Genomic DNA, 14,478 nt, shown 5'->3' with positions numbered 1-14,478 from the left:
GCAGGATATCGGGAGCAGTGTGGCGATGTTAATATTCTTAAAAATGAACATGGCAGTGTAGTTGCAGCAAATTCAGTGACATACTTGGTCAGGCTCTGTTTGCACTATTTGCACTCTGTAGCCTATTGACAGAGAAAAACTTTTTGTTTTGCACATAATAAAGTGAGTCCCCGCTTAACGACGGGTCTGGTTGACGGACCGGAGTTACGACCAACTTTTTATGTTATTTTGTGCGGTGCGTGGAGGAGCAGTGGCAGCACAGTGAAGTGTTGTGCACGAGAACATTGTTCGTTTTTGTATTTACAATCAAAGCGTATCTAATCTGGGGTCGCGATTAACGACAGACTTCGGTCTAACACCGTCGTTAAGCGGGGACTCGCTGTATTGTTTGCGCTTGAAAAAAGGAGAAATATTTTTATTTATTTTATTTTAACTTTTATGAAATTTTATTTTAATTTCAATTTGTAGGACAAGTTTATTAAGTTCATGCTTGCATCATGCATGTTAAGAGTTCTAATAAAACATTTCAAAATGCATGTGTAACTCAGTTAAATAAAAGTATGTTGTCCAGTCATATAATTTGTCATTTTAGTTTCCTTAAAATCTCGTCACGTCTCGTTCTCGTGAACCCAATATAGTGTATCGTCACACCCCTAGCAGTAATCCTCAGTATGGAGGAGATAAACACCCTGACCAGTGCACGAGCTATGGTGGCGTACTGCTTACAAGCAGAATAAATAGAACATTTCTCCATAGTACTGCTGGCTAGCATGCTATTACAGCGGTGATTCGCTTGATTCGGAGCTGCGGTGTTTGTGTAAATTTACTCATGTTCAAAGGGCTTCCATATGGGAAGATACAACTCTCACAGTCCTGCTCAAACCGAACCAGTGTGCATGTCCGCGCAGCGCGGACGGTGACTTGTGCAATACGACTGGACCTACAGAACATTCATACAGTAGTATTGTAATAGTGCATATATATCTGTGTGAATGGCTGAAACACAGTCACTGATGTAAACTATGGACCCGCTCTGCGCGGCCCACTGATCAGCTGATGTGCGCCGTGTTGTCAGTCAGTATGTATGTCCAGACACAGTGTACTGCGCAGGTAACCCGTCCGTGCTGCGCGGATCTGCACACTGTTCAGTTTGAGGAGGACTGAGAGGTTTATCTTCCCGTATGGAAGCCCTTTGTGCCGCATCATGCGATGCGGTTACCGCTTCTGGTGTAATGTTCTGACGATTTCAGTGTGAATCTGAACATGAAGTATGATTACACATACAAACTGCACCTCCGAATCAGGCCAGTCACAGCTGATAGCACGCTAGCCAACAGTACTATGGAGAAATTTTCCCTGAATTACGAGATGCCTCACTCATAACGAGTAGCCTGCCGCCATACCCAGTTCACAAACTGAAAGCACAAAATGGCGCGAGTGCGTCGATGACGTCAGATTTCATTCCATATATTCAGACTTTCACCACTTGAAAGTCTGAATATATAGAATGAAAACCTGAATATATGGAATGAAAGTCTGAATATATTGATAGAAAACCTGAATATATGGAATGAAAGTCTGAATATATGGAATGAAAGTCTGAATATATCGAATGAAAGCCTGAATATATGGAATGAAAGTCTGAATATATTGAATGAAAGTCTGAATATATGAAATGAAAGTCTGAATATATTGAATGAAAGTCTGAATATATCAAATGAAAGCCTGAATATATGGAATGAAAGTCTGAATATATGGAATGAAAACCTGAATATATGGAATGAAAGTCTGAATATATGGAATGAAAGTCTGAATATATGGAATGAAAGTCTGAATATATTGAATGAAAACCTGAATATATGGAATGAAAGTCTGAATATATGGAATGAAAGTCTGAATATATTGAATGAAAACCTGAATATATGGAATGAAAGTCTGAATATATTGAATGAAAACCTGAATATATGGAATGAAAGTCTGAATATATAGAATGAAAACCTGAATATATGGAATGAAAGTCTGAATATATGGAATGAAAACCTGAATATATGGAATGAAAACCTGAATATATGGAATGAAAGTCTGAATATATGGAATGAAAACCTGAATATATGGAATGAAAACTTGCGTCTTTGACGCACTCGCGCCGTTTTGTGCTTTCAGTTTGTGGTAATTATAGGAAATTGTAACTACTTCGTTTTACAACATATATCTGTCTGACTGAACAGTTCTCTTGTATTAAATTAACAAATATGAGCCTCTTGTAATTCCAGGACGAAACATGAGAGAACGTGAAGACGTTAAGATTGGGCGTTTTGAAAATAAACAACCATTAAATAATGTGATTAAAAGCGAATTATTTCGAATCATTTTGAGTATATGTATAAATATTTAACTTAATTAAGTTTAACGTGCTGGGAAATATTGAACTGGACCTTGAAAGTGACGTACAAGCTTTAATTCCACCTTATAAAGGTGTATGAACCCTGCAAACAAGACTTTGTTCATTGCGCTGAGGCGCGGCACGCGCTAAGTTACAAAATTCGAGAGGTGTACGACCTCGCAAATCGACAACGTGCGAGACCCTCGCGCATGGACGGAGCCACTGCGATTACATCATTTTCGCCGCGGACCCTCGACGCTCGCGACGCGTCAAGTATAAACCAGGCTTAAATCGATCGATCACCAGTGTTGGCGCCAGAGCGAACTAGTAACTCATTGAATCATAGATGTAGATCAGAGATAAATAAACTAGATTTTTTTCAGCGTGAGAAATCAGATGTATGGCGTGTGTGGCAACCCTGCAAACCGCAGCTCCGAATCAAGCGAATCACCGCTGTGATAGCATGCTAGCCAGCAGTACTATGGAGAAATGTTCTATTTATTCTGCTTGTAAGCAGTACGCCATCATAGCTCGTGCACTGGTCAGGGTGTTTATCATCTCCTCCATACTGAGGATTACTGCTAGGGGTGTGACGATACACTATATTGGGTTCACGAGAACGAGACGTGACGAGATTTTAAGGAAACTAAAATGACAAATTATATGACTGGACAACATACTTTTATTTAACTGAGTTACACATGCATTTTGAAATGTTTTATTAGAACTCTTAACATGCATGATGCAAGCATGAACTTAATAAACTTGTCCTACAAATTGAAATTAAAATAAAATTTCATAAAAGTTAAAATAAAATAAATAAAAATATTTCTCCTTTTTTCAAGCGCAAACAATACAGCGAGTCCCCGCTTAACGACGGTGTTAGACCGAAGTCTGTCGTTAATCGCGACCCCAGATTAGATACGCTTTGATTGTAAATACAAAAACGAACAATGTTCTCGTGCACAACACTTCACTGTGCTGCCACTGCTCCTCCACGCACCGCACAAAATAACATAAAAAGTTGGTCGTAACTCCGGTCCGTCAACCAGACCCGTCGTTAAGCGGGGACTCACTTTATTATGTGCAAAACAAAAAGTTTTTCTCTGTCAATAGGCTACAGAGTGCAAATAGTGCAAACAGAGCCTGACCAAGTATGTCACTGAATTTGCTGCAACTACACTGCCATGTTCATTTTTAAGAATATTAACATCGCCACACTGCTCCCGATATCCTGCTGTCTCAACTTGCCAAAGCGCCGTTCTGTCCCTGCTACCAAGTGAGATGTTGATTTGAGTACTGAGCTGTGGTGGTGCTGTAAATGTCTCTGTATCGTGCTCGTATTAGTCGCGGTGTACGGCATTATTTTCATACAATGTTTGTATATGGTCAGTGTCTTATCAGTCACTCTCTTGCCATTTATCATTTCTGCCGGGTACCCAAAATGCTGCCAAACAAACGAGCCTGCCACCATACCTGGTACCACAAACTGAAAGCACAAAATGGCGCAAGTGACGTCAGGTTTCATTCCATATATTCAGACTTTCATTCCATATATTCAGGTTTTCATTCCATATATTCAGACTTTCATTCCATATATTCAGACTTTCATTCCATATATTCAGATTTTCGTTCCATATATTCAGACTTTCATTCCATATATTCAGGTTTTCATTCCATATATTCAGGTTTTCATTCCATATATTCAGACTTTCATTCCATATATTCAGACTTTCATTCCATATATTCAGGTTTTCATTCCATATATTCAGGTTTTCATTCCATATATTCAGACTTTCATTCCATATATTCAGACTTCATTCCATATTCTCAGGTTTCATTCCATATATTCAGACTTTCATTCCATATATTCAGACTTCATTCCATATATTCAGACTTAGCAGTCATTCTATATATATAGTTTTTTCCTGAACGGCTTGCCATAATATATATATATATATATATATATATATATATATATATATATATATATATATATATATATATATATATATAGGTTTTAGGTATAAGTGAAAGTGATGGAATACATACAAAGTTTCTATTTGATTGTATCCATTGTTGGGGACACTTGTGAGTTTCAACAATGGTAATAAAAATCTAAATAATTACAAGACAGACAGACAGACACACAGAGAGAGAGAGAGAGAGAGAGAGAGAGAGAGAGAGAGAGAGAGAGAGAGAGAGAGAGAGAGAGAGAGAGAGAGAGAGAGCATGTATCTGCTGCTATTTCTCCTGAGTCTCCAGGTTTGAATTCTGCCTGAGGCATTCCAGTACAACAAAAATTAAAGAAATGTAAAAGCAGACAGAGAGAGCAGCAGGGAAACAGCACAGCCTTCTGCAGTATGGAAGCTCAATAAACCACGACGAGATTTTGGTCACACAACAGGTTCTGTTCCTGCTGCATACTCTAAATGCAATATTGCTTTACAGTCTTAATGCATGAAAATTGAGATTTTGGTTGATTATATGAAGTCATTTAATTGAATGAGATTGGTTTCTGGTGCCTAGCTGTGTGTAGCGTCTCCTGCCAGGACCTCCCTCTGTCCCGTTCAGCATCAAATTCACCACATTTGCAGACACACTGGCAGGCGTCTATCACCACATGCCTGGGTGTTTTCTAATTACCTTAAAGGGTTTCACTGAGTTAATGTTTTGTGTCCTTCAAAAGCACTTCCTCAGTCTCCGCCAATGTTTACAATAAGATAAACTAACATCATAAACTAATGTAACATATTACTTCTCACAGTTAACTTTTTTCTCTTAACTAGTGGTAGTTTCATTGCTCTATATATCCATTCCTGGGTTTCCAAAGAGTTCTCCTAAGCATGTGGTTGTGTTTATGGTGGAGCATCGTTCTACCCCTTTTGGGTGGTTATGCCCCCTTGTTACCACATCTTCCCATTTAGCTCTTCAGCTGTTTCTGATCACTGGTGGTAATGGGTTTGGTCTATATTCTTTGAATGTACTGATCAGGTGTTATTGCTGGAACAAGGTAGTTTGTGAACTATGTCCTGGTGCAGGTCTGCGTCTCTGTAGGTCTTATATGTATGTATCTGTCTCCTCTTTGTGTTCTTTAGTAATGCCTGGTTTATGTTTCACTTGATATTAGAGTGAAAATTGTCTTAAGTGCTTGGGGCCATTTGTAGAGTCACTTACTGTTGTAATGTTTAACTGGCTGTTCATTTATGTGCCTCCTGACCTAATCTCTCCTCTAGCAGGTAGTCATGGCTGATCCATCTGTTTTGAGTTAGAGATCCCTTCCTTTGTGTATTCCTGGTCAATCTCAGCCTTTGCCAGTTTGCAAGCTATAGATTAATTGTGTTAATAGTGAATTTACATCCATCTTTATCATTTAGATAGAGAACTTGAAAAATGTAGTTATTTTTATTAAGTTAAAGCTGTCATACATTTTCCATTATTTTTTTCATGGGTGTGTTTGACAGTACAGTATTCTGCTCATAATAAAGGTTTTCCCGTATGAGCTGTGATTGTCCTCTTACTTTTAAATGGCACATGGAAAGTGAATGGAATAAAAGATTTCTCCAGGGGGCATGATGACGATGAGATGTCAGATTAATCCTGCGTTTCCCACAACAGGACATTTTGTCGATACTTTGGTTGTGCTTGTTTTTCCTCTGCTGAGATGACCTGCTTTGATAATTTGTTGTTGCTATTCAAGGAAGCCCATGTTCATCCTATCACACACGCATCCTATCATACACACATCGATGAGAGACTCTGATTGTGAATTAATGCTTATCCTTGCCAGACTAGGTGGGTATTTTCCCGTCTAAACTGCCCAAAACATTTACTGCTCATTTCACAATCATGTTCCTGTGTAAATTGTAAATGACAAAAATGAGAAATGGTGGTTTAAAAAATATAAAAAATCGGACCAGTTTCTTTTTACTTTTATAAAGTGGATTTTCTATCATCCAGTCTTACTTCAGGTGTCTGTTAGATAAATAAAATTAATGCAATGCATAATTAAAAAATGTCATGTATGATTGATGCTGGCCCATTAGGGACTCTGTAGTACATCAGCTGAATGTCAGTGTATTTATGGAAGGAAGAAGTGTCTTTCCATCTTGACAACAAGATCTAAATTAACATTGCAATAAACACAATTTAGTGCAAATGTTTTTGTATATTTTTTTTAGTAAAAATATAATAATGTAGGTGTCACACTTGACTCCCTGTTTCTGGTTAACGCTGTTTTGGATTATACTTCCTGGTTTTCATGTTCCATGTGGTTTTTGTTTTCATTCTGGTTCCACACACCATTGTTTAGTTCTCTGCCCCTTGCGACTGATACCACCTGTGTCTAGTTCATTTCCTTGTAAGACTGTGTATATACACCCTGTGTTCTGTCTTCCATGTTGTTGCTCTATCAGTATTTGTATTCCCTGTCATTTGTCCTTGCTAGCTTTTTGTCTTTTGTTAATGTTCTAGTATATATTTTGTTACTTGTTGTTTCTATAAATAAATCCTTTCGACATCACACGTGCATCCAATCCCATCCAACTCTTTACAGTGTGTCTGATATGCCTCTGACCCACAGTATTAAATTATTCCAAGATATTTTGATCACTTTATGTGATCTTATCAGGTGACAAAACATAAAATTCGCATAACTGTAGGAAAACAATAAGGAAATATTAAGTGTACATACTACCTTAAAGTTGTTTCCACTTACAACACTAAGAAAGATTTAGAAAGATACAATATATTGTGCAGTGAACATTTCATGACTGTTGACTAATTCATTAATAACTAAGACTGAAGGTAAGAAAAAAAAGTTAGAACTGAAGGTAAACATGGAGATTGATTTTGAATTTTTTATATAATAAACAAGCTTTCAATTCAATGAACATTCTTACCCTTTGCATTGCCTTGTCAAATATTAATGACATTTTCCAAGTCCAAAGGTGATGATTCATACATTAACATTTTTCTGAAAACGTTAAATTTTTTTACTCTAAAAAGAGCTATTAAATACACAAGATGATTTTTGTGAGCTGTTCCACAGAGATTTAAAGGTAAATGTAAACGCAAGCATGGAAATGACTGTTGGACAGCTTTGATGCCACGTAATGTCAGAAAAAGCTGATTTATTAGCTGATGAAGTAATGCTTCAAGGCTTCCGAAAGTGCCATTGAACAGAATGACCCTCCAGCCCTCCAGGCGCTCTACCCGCACCTCGCCCCCTGACTCCAGCACCACGTCCCACTGCGTGAATGATTCTTGAACAAATAAGTAATTTATCAGTCTGTATATCTATGTTTTCACAGTCTCTTCTAACAGTGACTCTCCTCTATCCAAGCTCTTCTTTCTTCATCAAATAACGTCATAATTTTTTATATAGCTTGAGCCATAATGGTAGTTCCTGAATAATTTATGGTAGTTATTAAATTATATGCCTTAATTTTAATACCTAATAAGCCTGATGGTGAACCACTGCACCTACAAGCACAGAACAGTTAGGGAACAGACCATGTACAGGTTTTATCATTTGCTACAGGCTTGTAAATTAATCTCAGACATGTAAATGCATACTGTAACTTGATATTTTATGCTGTACTTTCTCATCAGATGATGTGTGATCATATGACCCATCTTTCTTTCATTTCCTTACATCTAATATCCAATCCTCCCGATGTGTGTGTGTGTATTTATGTATGTAGGTTAGTGTGTGTGGGAGTGATTTGTAAGCCAGGCTGGAGACACTCTGTCTAAGTGCAGCTGTCCTTCATTAGAATTCCAAAGCCTTCCTCTGCTTCTTGAGACAGACCTGTCCATCAAGTGCAACCATGGGAACCACTGTGTGTGTGTGTGTGTGTGTGTGTGTGTGTGTGTGTGTGTGTGTGTGTGTGTGTGAAGAGAGAGAGAGAGAGAGAGAGAGAGAGAGAGAGAGACTGAAGCAGAGAATGAGTGAGATATGATAGTTTGATAGGTTAGCTTACATGAGGTTTATCATAGTGGTCTGGAGTTTGATGATACTTCAGCTCTCCACTATCAGCTGTACTGTGGGTGATGATTTATCTTAGCGTGATGTGCTCCTCCTGTTCCTTCTTGCACAAAAGCAGAGGTAGCGGTCCTGCTGCTGGGTTGTTGCCCTCCTACGGCCTCCTCCATGTCTCCTGGTGTACTGGCCTGTCTCCTGGTAGCACCTCTAGCCTCTGGACACTACGCTGACAGACACAGCAAACCTTCTTGCCACAGCTCGCATTGATGTGCCATCCTGGATGAGCTGCACTACCTGAGCCACTTGTTTGGGTTGTAGAGTCCATCTCATGCTACCACGAGTGTGAAAGGACCACCAACATTCAAAAGTGACCAAAACATCAGCCAGAAAGCATAGGTACTGAGAAGTGGTCTGTGGTCCCCACCTGCAGAACCACTCCTTTATAGGGGGGTCTTGCTAATTGCCTCTCATTTCTACCTGTTGTCTATTCCATTTGCACAACAGCAGGTGAAATTGATTCACAATCAGTGATGCTTCCTAACTGAACAGGTTGGTTTCACAGAAGTGTGGTTGACTTGGAGTTATATTGTGTTGTTTAGGTGTTCCCTTTATTTTTTTGAGCAGTGTATATATATATAATAATCTAAAAAAATTAATCAAATTAATTAGAAGCTTTGTAATTAATCGAAATTAATTGCATTTTAATCGCATTTCAGTATTTCAGTTAACATGAGAAATATTAACTTAAGTTTGAATGATGAATGAATCAATGAACATAATCATAAACTTCAACATTTTTCCACCAGTCTACTACACAGACCAATAGATGAGTGCAGAAAACAGAGCAAACAGTTTTCAGAACACTGGAAATTCTGACCAAAAATGTTGTTTAATTTTGGAAGTTTTGTTCAGGATATTGGAAGAATAAGAAGAACTGAAGTAAATCAGAAGATGTTTTTTAATACCATTTTAGATGGTATACTTTTTCTTTAATTTCCCAGGCCTCTGCCACAGGCATCTCCATAGTGCCTAGAAGTGGTCTTCTTGTGACGGGCAGGGTGAGCAACTAAAAAGGAAGCGATCACGCCAAGTTTCAGGGAAAGAGGATGGTTTAATTGAAAGTGCGCAAACCAAAAACCCGTGACATAGTTCCAGATTAAGGAAATAATAACGAGCAGTCAACTGGTACAAAGACAAGACATATATAGACGAACAAACGACCCTCAGGTGAGACAGATCACGGGTCCCGCCCACCTGAGGGACGAACATCACATGACCAAAACAGGACAGCTGCCGCTGTAAACGGGGGTGACCGGCAGGGCCCCCCCCCCCCCACAATGTGACATTCTGCATGCCCAAAGCTAGTGATGGGCAAAACAGTTCTTTTAGATGAACTGAATCATTAGAATCAGTTCACTAAAAAGATTCGTTCAAAAGATTCGTTCACCGAATCGTTCAGTGGCGAGTGTAAATTGTTGTGGGGGGGGGCATTATATTATATCGCGATCGATCGCCGGTGGTTGGCGCAAGAGCGAACTAGTAATTCATTGAATCATAGATGTGGATCAGAGGTAAATAAACTAGATTTTTCTTTTCGGCGTGAGAAATCGGATGTGTGGCGTGTGAAGACTTATCCAGCATTATAAAGTATCCAGCCTTAACTGATACACGGCTGAACGGTTCATGTTTCAGTTTAGTTCACGGCCTCATGGACCAGGAGATGAGAATGTTGTAGAAAATGTATAAATAAAAAATTTGGAACCAAATGTTGGGTTTATTATAGGAAATATAAATTACATTACAAATACAGTAATCCCTCATTTATCGCATTCTGGAGATTCCAGAACTACCCGCAATAACCGAAAATAGAAACAGTATATTTATTTAAGTATTTATACACTATATTAAGGCTTTATAAACCATCCCCACACCTTTCCCATTCACTTAATAACCATCCCCACACTGTTCTGTGCATGTGTGCTTGTCCAGTGAGCAACCAGTCGTGTTGTATACAATCTCATGTAGGCGAGTAGCATCTCAGGCAAGCGATGCTGTTTCTCATTTCCGAGAGTAAATATCCACTATATACTGTAATTCATACTATTTTATTATTTATAACATTCCTTGTTAATTGTTAGAATTAATACTTATAATATATTTTTATACATTTTGGGATTTTGTCATGTAAAAAATCATAAAATATATATTTTTTCCGCCGATCAAATTCCGCAGACAACCGGCGAAAAAGTGATGACCCGCGAATTATTCTTCCCATTACTATCTTATAAAAACCCGTGAAAGAGTGAATTCACAAAAGCTGAACTGCAAAGTGTCGCAGGATCACTGTAACATAATACAAAAAATAAGTATGAACTAACCTACAACTGAGTGCAAAATAAATATTAAATTAAGAGATTAAATTCAGATGAAAATATCAACTTAAATCTGCAATCAAAAAGAAAATGTGAGTGAGTGGCAGCGCAAACGTGAATCATCTCCTTAGCAACAGTTCTCTGTCACCCGACAGTACGTTCAGTGAACGAATCAGAAAATGAACGAGAGCTTTCAGTTCATGAACGAATCAGAAAATGAACAAGAGCTTTCAGTTCATGAACGAATCAGAGAGTGAACGAGAGCTTTCAGTTCATGAATGAATCAGAGAGTGAACAAGAGCTTTCAGTTCATGAACAAATCAGAGTGAACGAGAACTTTCAGTTCATGAACGAATCAGAGAGTGAACGAGAGCTTTCAGTTCATGAACGAATCAGAGAGTGAACGAGAGCTTTCAGTTCATGAACGAATCAGAGAATGAACACGAGCTTTTAGTTCATGAACGAATCACTGAGCATGCGCAGTTCCCTCGCAATGAATGTGTCCGCCTCCAGATTCGCGGGTGATTCGGTGATTCACAGACCACACTACAGTTCCCCTGCCGGCCTGCACGGTCGCTGCTGAGCTCAATTACTGAACTGAAAAAGGAACGAATCAGCTGAGGAAGTGATTCGATTCAGTTCGTTCACTCAAATGTTTCGTTCATTTGAACAAATCGTTCGCGAACGACACAACACTACTCAAAGCAAATGACTGGATCTTCCATTAATCATCTATAATATGAGCTGTCACACCAAGATAATTCTTGTTGCTAACAGAGATCCAGTGATCCCCAGTCAGAGCCACATTTGTAATCGAAATTACGAAATTAACACATTAAAGTCCCACCATATATATATATATATAGACGAACAAACAACCCTCAGGTGAGACGGATCACGGGTCCCGCCCACCTGAGGGACGAACATCACATGACCAAAACAGGACAGCTGCCGCTGTAGACGGGGGCGACCGGTAGGGCCCCCCCCCCACAACGTGACAGATGGAATACATAGACAGTTTCTATTTGATTGTATCCACTGTTGGGGGCACTTGTGAGTTTCAACAAGGCTAATAAAAATCTAAATAATTACAAGACAGACAGACAGACAGACAGAGAGAGAGAGCACGCTGCTATTTCTCTATAGTCAAACCTGCTATAGTCCCCAGGTTTGAATTCTATATATATATATATATATACACACAGGCAGAATGTATTTTTGTACATTGCATTGTTCCATGACATTTTCATTGTATTTTATTTCCTATGTGTGTGTGTTTGTGTGTGCATGTTTGTTAATAACCGTGACACTGTGCAGAGAATGTGGCTGTGTCTCAGGAAGCCTTTTCTCTTCAGGAGTAGAAAAATCAGTTATACATTCCCTGACTCACAATTTAATAATCTGCCCTCTCATTATTAAATAAACACAGCCTTTGGCATTTAACATGAATGAGGTATTTGAGCATATCAAGTGAATTTCACACACCTAAGATACTTCTGTGGTTTTCTTCAAGCACTGCTTGTCTCCCGTCTGTTAAATGTGATCCTGTTTTGTCAATACACAGGTTTGTAGATCACAATAATGAACCTAAACACTGAAATATAATGGCGTATTTTGCGGCGTAAAAACCTGCAAAGCGCCGCTTTTTTCGCCTTTTTACAAATCAAACGCGTTTAGTTTGAGACTAATTTGGACTAATTTAGCCAAATTTAATGGTATTCCATACCAATACCAGAAAAAGTCACTAGATTTGCCGCTAGTCGCTTTTTCAAAAAAGGTCACTAGAGGGGTCTGAAAAGTCGCTAAATATGGCAACAAAGTTGCTAATTTGGCGTAACGAGCTACTTCACAGCCTGCTAGCCATGTTTTCCGTTCATACCAGTTTCGTGAAAATCCTCGTTTGTATTCATTGATCTATATTAATATAGATCATTGGTTGTATTATTTTCCTCCCTTTGTAGACACTCATTTGATGTTTAAATTTGGTCTCGGTGGCCCTAATTCCTTAGTTGCTAGTTTATATTGATTATTACGACGACAGAATGGCACTTCTCTTAATGAAACAATTGTGTAACGATTTCGACGGGCAGGCATGACGCAAACGCAGGAATTTAACTAATTTATTCAAAAGAAAACCAAAACTACCTACAATACACAGAACCCAGGGAGAGAACTAGAAACGCAAAACAGAAGGAACCAAACCATAGCCAACCAGACAACACTCATACGGAGAATACCTAACAAGAACCAATACTACAATAGATAAACAATGGAAAACGAACCCAGTGCACACATACGTAACAAGGAGGGCTACAGAGCTAAGGACATGAGCAGGCTACAATGTAAAACACAAACCAAGACAGGAACTAGGGTATTAAGTAGACAAGAAATAGCGGAACACAATGCTTGAACACAGAGAAACAAAGGAGCTAAAACACACAGAAAACATACCACCAAGGAACGAAACAACCGGGACTGCAAAGCACACGGAACATAAAGTTGCAATGGGGGGGAGAGCAAGGCAAAGAAGCAAAGAGACCTGGAGAACATACAAACAATGACCGACAAGGAGGAATGGGGCAGTGGAACCTAAATACACAGAAAACAGGGAGGAGATACGAGACACAGGTGGAAATCCTAAAGAAGTGGGTGTGACAGACAGAAAGGACTAAGGCAACAAGGAAACAAGGCGGGACAAGGGAGGAGGGCGGAGCTGGGCGTGACAGATTGACTTGTTCCGAGTTGAAGGAACGCTGGCCGTGCTGACTTTTTTCTCAGAATTGTGATTACTTGGAAAAAAGTCAGAATTGTGAGATTAATGTCAGAATTGTGAGATTAAAGTCAGAATAGTGAGAAAAAAGTCAGAATTGTGAGAAAAAAGTCAGAATTCTGAATTTAATCTCAGAATTCTGGCTGCCCTTTTTTTCCCCAATGTCCCATTTTATTTTAATTTATAGTGGCCCTAATCCTCTTCCGTAGTCTTCTCACTTGAAAGACAAATTATTTACAAAACGAAAGTAACGGTAAATCCGATTGTAACGGAGTAAAAGTCACGTTTTTCTACCCACCTCTGGTTAGAGCACATATCACTCTCCTAACACTGTGAAGGTCAGCTATTCCGTTTAGCATTCATGAAGTTGATCACTGATTCACTGATTACACACACCGAGCTCAGTATGGTAGCATTAAGTGTTTTAGAGGGGGGCGGTGTTATCAGGGGAGACATGGACCCTGGTCACAGGGAGCTGTGCTGAGGTCTTATCTTAATGAAGCTGAACTTATTTGGAGCTCAGGGTCGCCACTATCACCGTGACCCCTGACAGCCACCACACTCTTTCAATTAAACCCACTGCTGCAGTGTCTTAGTGTTCTCCTACCATGTGTAGGAAGGACTTCAAGCTATGGGTAAGCAGCCCAGCCCCTCACTCCCACTGAGCACAGTCACAGAATGTCAGCATGCACGCATGCTGTTGGAAACCTGACTTTCATGAAAGAAATTCAAGGTTTATCTCAAGGTTTCTCAAATCTATTCAGTGACACTAAACCTGTGAGTTTGTGTGATCCTCCTTCCTTGCTCAAGGTTTGGTGGATTACCAACTTCTGCCCAATTATTCACTATTGAAATCACTGTGAAGAGTAATTAAGATAATAATTGGGGGGTTTTCATTAATGATTTACCATCTCCATTAATTACATGTGATTGTTATCTTGAAGGGTAATCCATTTAGATATTTTGA

Source organism: Brachyhypopomus gauderio, chromosome 10 (genome assembly GCF_052324685.1).
Source record: "Brachyhypopomus gauderio isolate BG-103 chromosome 10, BGAUD_0.2, whole genome shotgun sequence".
Classification (NCBI taxonomy): Eukaryota; Metazoa; Chordata; class Actinopteri; order Gymnotiformes; family Hypopomidae; genus Brachyhypopomus; species Brachyhypopomus gauderio.
Note: the sequence above shows the minus strand (reverse complement) of the source record.